Genomic DNA, 9,251 nt, shown 5'->3' with positions numbered 1-9,251 from the left:
TGATAGAATGGCTAGCATCGAAAAGACGAGAAATGGCTAGAGCTGGCGAGGATATGGAGAATAGGGAACCTTTGTGGTGTTGGTGGGATTGTAAATCGGTGTAGCTACGATTGAAAACGGTATGAGGGTTCCTCAAGAAATTAAAAAGAGAACTATCATAGGATCCAGCAATTCCATGTCATTCATCCGAGGGAAATGAAAACACTAATTTGAAAAGATATCAGCACCCCCGTTCATTGTAACATTATTTACAACAGCCAAGGTATGAAAGCAACCTAAGTGTCCATCGATGAGTAAATGGATTAAGAAAATGTGGTATTCGTACACAATGGAATCTTATTCAGCCCTAAAAAAGAAGGAAATCTTGCCATTCGAGATTACATGGATGAAGCTTGAGGGCATTATGCTAAAAGAAATAAGTCAGACAAATACTGTACGATCTCACTTATATGTGGAATCTTAAAAACAAACGAAAACCCCCCTGAACTTATACAGAGAACAGATTGGTAGTGGCCAGAGGTGGGGCGGGGGTGCGGGTGGAGGTGGGGGTGAAATCAGTGAGGAGGATCCAAAGGCACAAACTTCCAGTTGTAAAATAAATAAGTCCTGGGAGGTGACGTACAGCGTGGTGACTGAAGTTAACGGTACTGTATTGTATATTTGCAAGTTGCTAAGAGAGTAGATTTTAAAAGTTCTCATCACACACAAAATATATATTTGTGACTATGTATGGTGATGGATATTAACTAGACTTATTGTGGTGATCACGTCACAACACATACAGATATAGAATCATTATGTAGTACACCTGAAACCAATATTATATTGTATGTCAATTATATCTTGATAAAAAATATAAAATGCAACGCACTCCCTTGAGGAATGCAGGTTCAATAAAAGACTTTTGTAGCATCTGAGGAAAAGCTACAAAATCCCTTTTCCCTGTTCCCTGATCCTGGGGGTGTCAGAAGCCGCAGAGAGGGAGGGGGAGGGGGAAGAGAGAAAGGAAAGGCTCCGCCCCTTTCCCACTGGGGTCATGAGCCACGCGTGAACTGGGTCTGAACTGGGGAGATGGGAGTGCTTTGGACTGGACGAGACCTTTTAATCAGGATGAGTCTTTCAAAATGTGACTATTCTTAATACTAGAAATTATCGAAAATGCTGGAATCTGCATAAAATATCATCCAGGGTTGGGAAGAATGATTTCTCAAGCCACGGGCAAAAGCACAGTTTGGAGAAAAATAAACGCATTTCCTGTTTGAACTCTCTCTGAATTTTAATAAACCAGTTGCTATTCATTCAATATTCATTGAACAACGATTATGGGCCAGGCACTACACATATTAATGGATAGACAAAGCCTCTGTTCTCAGGGAACATACATGGTGGTTAGTTGGCATTTCGTTCCTCTGTGCCTTTGCACAGGCTGTTCCCTCTACCTGGAGTTTCTGGCTCTCTTCATCTCCCTGCATGTGATAAGATTCTTCCAGATTCAGGTCAGGTGAATCCTGACCTCCTGAGACAGCTTTGGGAGTCCCTCTTTCCCATTCCCCCAGTAATGACAAGTACCAGCCTGCTCTAATCATAGGCTCATGTGCCAGTTCCTCTCATAGCCTGGAGTCACCTCATAATCCCCAGTGCCCCAGTGATAACATGCACTGAATCATTAAAGAAAACTCTATAACAGCGGTCCCTAACCTTTTTGGCACCAGGGACGGTCCTTCTATGAGAATCTAATGCTTGATGATCTGAGGTGGAGCCGAGGCGGTGATGCTGGCGCTGGGGAGCGGCTGCAGATACAGATGGAGCTTCACTCACTCACCCGCCACTCACCTCCTGCTGTACGGCCTGGTTCCTAACAGGCCAGAGCAGTGTCCATCCTGCGGCCTGCCTGGAGTTGGGAACCCCTGCTCTAAAATGACTGCAGGATCATTGGGAAAATCCACCTCCCTTTATTCACCATTGTTCGGCACTTTATTCTAGGAGATCCTAAGTCTGTTCTTCACCTCGAAAGCCTGGGCCTCACTTTTCCCGTCTGAGCCGTGGGCTCATAACCCTTACGCGCCAGGTGCTGTGAGGATGGAATGGAATGGCATGAGTGGAAAGCCCATTCTGGGCGGGGCTGCTGGGTGCTGCCCCCTGTGGGTGCAGGCGTGGTCTAGCCACAGCCTTGGCAGGACCCGTGCTGGGCAATTATCATGCCTTCCGGATCGTCCATCACGCTACAAAATCAGGACTCCGATGAGCTTGCAGGCATGTTCCAGTGCTGGTATATTTATATGGAAGGACTCCTCTGAGGGGATCATTGTTACGTGTCATTTTTCTAATTGCTTCTCCCATAATGTCCTGCTTTTCAGACAAATTGCACTAGATCTCGTTTCTTGTACGGGCCCTGGGATTCCCACCTCCCTGACTTTATTTGTACTTCTATCTCCGCCACTAGCTGTTGAACTCGACCATCAAGACCCACGCAAATGCCACCTATCAATAGAGCTTTCCCTGTTTCCCCTGAAGGTTATGCTCCTGCCTCCTTTCTTAATAAGATGTTTTCATCCACGGACTTAATTAGAGCGGTTGTGCATCTCTCATCCCCTTCCTGGGCTTGGAAGATTCTAGAGTAGGAACCATATCTGTTTTGTGTCTGTCCTGGGACCTGTGCCTGGTTTAGTGGCTTGCGTATGGGCGAAATGCAAGGGACTTTCCGGGAAATGAAACTGAGATTGTGGGGGCATGGGTGGGTCCTGGGACAGGAGCCAGGCAGCCCAGTCTGAGCTGGGCTCCGCATCCATCATGGGCTGCCTGAACTTGCCCACGCGATGGCTGCACAGCCACCCATCCACGGGCACCCAGCGCACACCCAGTCATTCCCGCAGGTTTCCCCCTACTCCCAGGAGAAATCAGCTTTGCTCCTGGGGAAGCCCTCATGGAGGTTTAAGATTAGGTGCAATTTGTTAACAAGAACGTTCACTAAACATCAAAACTTGGCTTTCTCTGTCTCAGCAAAGCTTTCTTGACAGAGCAAACTCCTCGGGGAAACGCAGCAAGCAACAAGTCCCTGTGGCATTTGAACAGCTGAAAAGCCAGCTGCCGGAAAGATTCCAACCAAGCAGCCGCCAGCAGACATTGACTAATTTATGGAATCCAATTTGCAATATTAATAGTAAACATCATTACCCAGGTATGTCAGCCCAGCCGCCAGGCACTGAGCCGTGGGCCTAAGAGCTGGTTTCAGACAGCTGAGGACAGGGAGCGGGGTGCGGGGTGGGGGGATTTTGACAGTCGGAGGGCTTGGGTTTCAGGACCCCCAGGCTCCTTCTCCTTCAGCCAAGTGACCACTGGGCTCCATGGCTGGGTCTATGCCCACTGGATTTCAGGTTGTTGGCCTGGAGCATTTATTGAGCACCGGCTGTATGCACAGCCCACTGGCTCAGGAATTAGAGAATCTGGCTCTGCATTTTTGGATCGACAACCACTTTTGTCTCTCTAGACCTTGTTTCCTCAACTGTAATGTGGTGACAATGATGGTGACAGAGAGAATGAAACTCGAAAATAAGTCCTCACTTAACATTGTCAAGAAGGTCTTGGAAACTGAGAATTTAAGCAAAATGACGTGTAACAAAACCAACTTAAGCTAATCGACATAAATCAGAGTTAAGTTCCGATGACGTATTTCTGGTTATGAAAACATCGATGATCTTCTAAAGAAAAACCCCAAACACTTCTAATAGTAAACGGTGAAATACATGTGAGCTACACAAACATTTAAGAAAGATGACTATAAGCAAGGAAGATAATGATTTTCCAACCTACTTATTTTAGTTCAGGGTCATGAGTGGCCAGAGTCAGTCCCAGCAGCTCAGGGTGCGAGGCGGGAACCCGCCCTGGACAGGACACCCACACCCACACTCACGCGGTGATGCACACACAAGCCAGGTCCCCTCACGTGCACGGCTCTGGGATATGAGAGGGATCCGGAGCCCCCAGAGCAAACACACGCAGACATCGGGGGATACACAGACTCCACGCAGACAGTGGCCCTGGCTGCAGTCATTTTTTTTTTTTTTTTCATCAAAGTATAATGAAATGACATCGAATGAGATGACATTATTTGAGGACCTGCTGTATTTGATGAACACTTTCAATATGCCAGGCTCTGTGCTAAGAGCTTTCCAGCCATGTCTTACCCAATCCTTATCACGACCCCAAATATAGAAGCTATTAACAGCACCACTTTATAGATGAAAAAGAAAATACGAGGCTTAGAGAGTTACCGGGTTGGATAGTGTTCCCTCTCCCCGGTTCATGTCCCTCCCAGAACCTCAGACTGTGGGCCGAGTAAGGTGGGAGTAGGGTGGGCCCTTGCTCCAGTATGACTGGTGTCCTAATAAAAAGAGGGCCTCTAGCCTCCAGAACTGTGAGAGAATAAATTTCTGTTGTTTCAAGCCACCCAGTTTGCGGTAATTTGTTCCGGTCGCTTTAGGAAGCTAACCCAGAGAGGTTAAGTAAGTCGCCCAAGACTGCACAGCTGAGAGGCAGAACCCCTGGGATTACAGAGCAGATTCTGATCCCAGAGCCCCATGTGTGTAAATCAGTGCCTGGAACATAGCAGGAGCCGAGAAAGTGCTATTGCTAAGTTGTTATCTATAGATCATAGAATCTCTCAAGACCCAGACAAGTGTAAATTATAGTATCATTAATATTAGCAGAGACAATAAGGTGAAGCAAAACTATAGCTAATATTGTTTCTCAACCTATTGAGGGGTGTTTCATCAAAGCGACACCAGTTCATCCTGATGAGAGGCAGGTGGGAATTCTGTTTTCTTTGGTAAAGAATTTGAGATTTTCCTGCTGCTTCATTTATGCCACCAAACACTGCCAGGCACAAGGCCAGAAAGAGAATGACCCTCTGATTCCACGTCTTTTTGCCAAGTGACTTTGCAGCTCCTTTAACTTCCATAGGTGGTACATATTTCCCTGTCCTTGACTTTGGGTTGGCCATGTGACTTTCCTTGGTCAATAGAATGAGATGAAGTAATGTTATGTTTAATCTTTTGCATGTCTACCTGCCTTCTAGTGTCTCTGCCATTACCGTGAGAAGAATATTCTGGGGCACCGTGAGGAGGATGAGAGACACCTGGAGCAGAGCCACCTCCAGTGAGCCCAGCCTACATCAGCCAATCCCCAGCTGCAGACCCATGAGCAAAATCAGCACTCACTGTTGTATGCCATTGAACTTCTGAGGTTGTTTGTTATGCAGCATTCTTATATCCAAATCAAACTGATACAACCCCCCACGGACTTCCTCCTTTACATATCCAAGTCTGCAGATGATGCTACAGTCACCTGGAGCTATGGCACACAGACTCAAATAGCAGTGAGGGCAATCCTTGAGCCTCCACGGGGACTTGGAAATTGAGGATATGGTCACATGACCAGCCTCTAATGACTCTGTCACCTTTGACATCTTCCTTAAATCTCTGTCTCAGATTTTCGTTTGTAAAGTGGGAATAAAAATGCTCCCTTTAGGACTGCTTTGAGTATTAAATGAAATAAAATATATGGAAGGGTCTAGCGTAGCACCTGGCACATAGTAGGACTCAGTATGTGTCAGTTTCTTAGCAAATGGAGCGGTCGGGGAGGCCTCACGCTGGTTAGACTTGACTACTTGGGTGTGGAGTTGTGTCTTTCTGTCCATCTGTGAGATGCGTCCGTCCTAAACCAAGGCTTGGGGCCTAAGGAAGGCCATCTGTCTACAGACCCAGGCGCCCTCCATTCAGGCCTCGAAAAGTCTGAGGCCCTTCCCCTTGCCCACTCTTTATAATGCAAGTTTTATTCTTTGCGACAGAAAGAGGTTAAAGAACAGTTAGACGCGGGGGCCTGGGCCACGGCCTTCGACAAGTTAATTGCCTCTCTGGGCCTGTTTCCTCACCTGTGACGTGCAGGGATTATACTTCTCTCCCGATGTGGCCATGGCGTGGGTGAGATGTCATAATGCATGGCGGTGTTTAGGACAGCACCTTCTGTCATCAACATCTGCGAGACAGGCCAGTCAGTGGTCTCTGCATCCTGGGGGCTTATCCCACCCCAGGCGCCTGAACTTACCTGCTGGTCCCACCTGTAGGAGAAGCATGTCCCTCTGGCGACTCCATCTCACAGGAAGGAAAAGGGAGTGTGGGCCATGTTTTCTTTTAAACACATGCCCTCCTGGGCAGGGTGTTTCCTTTGAAGCATTTCTGGGAGCAGACAGCTCGCTGTACCCCCCCGCCCATTCCTTCTCCTTTTCTCTCTCCCTCTCTCTGACTCTGTGATGCATGTGGGAATCATCCAGGGAGGACTCCGGGGCTCACCCTCGACTCAAAAACTCGCAATGCATTGGAGGAACTGAGGTGCAAATACAGAAATAAGAAAATAATTGTATGGCTACCATTTTACTGAGCCCTTGCTATGCACTGGGCACTAGGCTGAGCGATTTCTCTGCTTCATCTTGCTGAATCCTCCCACAGTCCTGTGAGGTGGGTGGTAAGGAAACTGAGTAAGTAAGGAAACTGAGGCTCTGTGCCAAGTCCCACAGAGGACTGAGGGGAAGGGGGAGGGAGCAGAGGGAAGAAGCGTGGCTGGCTGGTGGCAGTAGCAGGTTGGGCTGGGAAGACCTCAGGAAGTAGATCATTGAGGATGAGGAAGGAAGGGAGAGGGGAGAGGGGGGAGAGAGAGAGGGAGGGAGAGACAGAGAGAGAGGGAGAGAGAGAGAATAAATGGAAAAGTGTGCTGAAATAAGAGTGCTAAATTCCATAAATTAAATAAAACTGGTTAATGTCCCACAGGCCAATAAAGAGAGAGACCATCATGCAGGTGTCAGCCGGAAAAAAGCAGAATGACACAGGTGACTCTCACAGGCCTTGCCTCAAATGGCTTTTCTTCTAGAGGGGAATTTTGCAGCTGAGACAAGGGAAAGTTGTCTTTATGCTGTTCAGCTGGAAGGAGATTCCTTTGGGCCGTAGTAATAATTACAATATTTATAAAGTGCCTTTTTATTATTAACAAGTACAGCAGTAATAATAATAGCCACTACCTCTGTCAAGTGCCTCCTCGGTGCTGGGGGCGTGTTATTTATGTCTAATGTTACAACGATTTAGAAGGTCAATTCTCACCTCCATTTTACAAATGAGGAAATTGAGGCACAGACAGTCCTATACGTGGCGTAAGTGACACAGCAATGAAGGGCAGAACCAGGACTTGGACGTGGTTATCTTAACACTCAGAAAAGGGTGACAAAGGAAGGTCAGAGTTTGAGCAGGTGGAGAAGCCACATCCCTCGCCTCTACTTCCCCTGCCATCGCCCTGGGGGCGGGGGCAAGGCCAGGCTCTCAGCAGTACTGTTTGAGTGGGGTTCCAGCTTCCCAAGGGCCAGTGGCTGCGGGGCCGGCAAGGGTCCCCTTAAAGGCCCAGCTGACCCTGCTCTTCTGTTTGGGAACTGGGGTGTGCTCTATCTGTGCCTACTTCTCCCGCACACCTGCAAGGGCATCCACCTGCCTCCTCCCAGCTCCATTCTCCAAGGGCCATTGCTGGAAATCTTTCTGGAGCTTTAACAGCAGCTGGAGTTGAGCCACAGTCACAGCTGTTTGGAGCTCTCTCTGCAATGAGCCTTGTGCTTTTCCTAATCCATCTACCATCCGTCTGTCCATCTGTCCGTCAGTCCGTCCGTCCATCCATCCAGCATATGTTCGTGGAGCACATACAATGTGTCAGGCACTCTGCTGGATACTGGGCTCACAGCAGTGAGTGAGACCATGAGCCTGCCCTCACTGGAGCTCACGTTCTCTTGAGAGGATACAATAAAGAGAAAACCCTATCGACAAATACTTTAAGGTAGGTGGAGGGCCAGATATGATCTGTTGGTTTTTAGCTCCATTACCTCACTTCCTCTTTGCAATCCAAAAAAAAAAAAAATGATGGTAATGATGACAAGAGAAATAACAGCTGCATTTACTGTCGGCTCGCTCTGTGGGGCTTTTACTTGCATGAACTCGTTGCGTCGTCACAGCGGCCTGATGAGGCTGGGCTGTTATTATCCCCATTTTACAGTTGCAGAGATGCTACATGACTAGCTCAGGCTCACACAGCTGGTACGTCAAGGACTGGAAAAAATTAAAACCCAGGTTCTCTGGACTCCAGCAACCTTTCAGCACACCCTCTCCCCAACCTTTGTGTGACCCCTCCTTCCAACCCGCCTTTGTACATACCCTCAGCTTCTAATCCACCTTCTCCTCTTGTGGCTCCTATTTGTAAAAGGCCTACTGGGTGCCAGGCAGCCCCTAAACACTGCATGTATGTTATTATTTCATGGTATTTTATTGGTAGGTGAATTGAGTCACAGAGAGGCCAAGTAACTTGTCTCTGGTCAATACTGGTTGGTAAATAATGGAGCTGAGATTGGAGCCTCGGTCTGCTTGACTCCAACGCCTGTGCTCACTCACCTTCTCACACTGAGGCTTCATCTGGTGAACTCCTACACATCCTTCAAAACCCACTTTAAATGTAACCTCTTCGTGAAGTCATCCTTGACTCTCTGAGGCATAGTTTTTTCTCTTCCGTCCTCCTGTTTTCCCTTTAATGTGATATTAGTTTGTGATTATTTGTTTACTTCTGCATCTTTCTCCCTAAGCAGTGAGTCCCCCAAAGGCGGGACATGCCTGGCTGTATTTTGTTAAAAATAATCTTGCCTCTTCCTCCAGAGACTGGGGCTCTGTGCATTTAATTTCTCTTCTGATTTTAAACTAATTTAAGCTGTTAGCCTAGTTGTTCACTTATTTCTGCCATTTACTGCTAATCCAATGACTATGGAATGAGGATTCATCCCAGTGGAGCTAATGGAACAAGTGCTCTCAAGGTCAAGTCCAGCCTTTAACAATACTGGACTCTGTGGACTCTGCCTTTAACCACTTCCTGCCCTCTTATTAGGAACACTGGATGATAAACATTCACCCCAATTTAATGTCCCTGGATCCATTTCTTCAGAGACCTGCATTTAATCAGAAATAACTAAAAGTGGAATCTCACCGGCCTTCTCTTAGAGCAGGGCTGCGGAGTGATTTTTGTGAGCCCTCTGATCCATAAAACATATTAAAAATTATAGTTTATGACTGTATTGGTATAAAGACTCCTGGGCGATTTATATTTCCTTCCTTCCTTCCTTCCTTCCATCCTTCCTTCCTTCCTTCCTTCCTTCCTTCCTTCCTTCCTTCCTTCCTTCC

Source organism: Pteropus alecto, unplaced genomic scaffold, assembly GCF_000325575.1.
Source record: "Pteropus alecto unplaced genomic scaffold, ASM32557v1 scaffold8, whole genome shotgun sequence".
Taxonomy (NCBI): Eukaryota; Metazoa; Chordata; class Mammalia; order Chiroptera; family Pteropodidae; genus Pteropus; species Pteropus alecto.
This window is presented reverse-complemented; position numbering follows the sequence as displayed.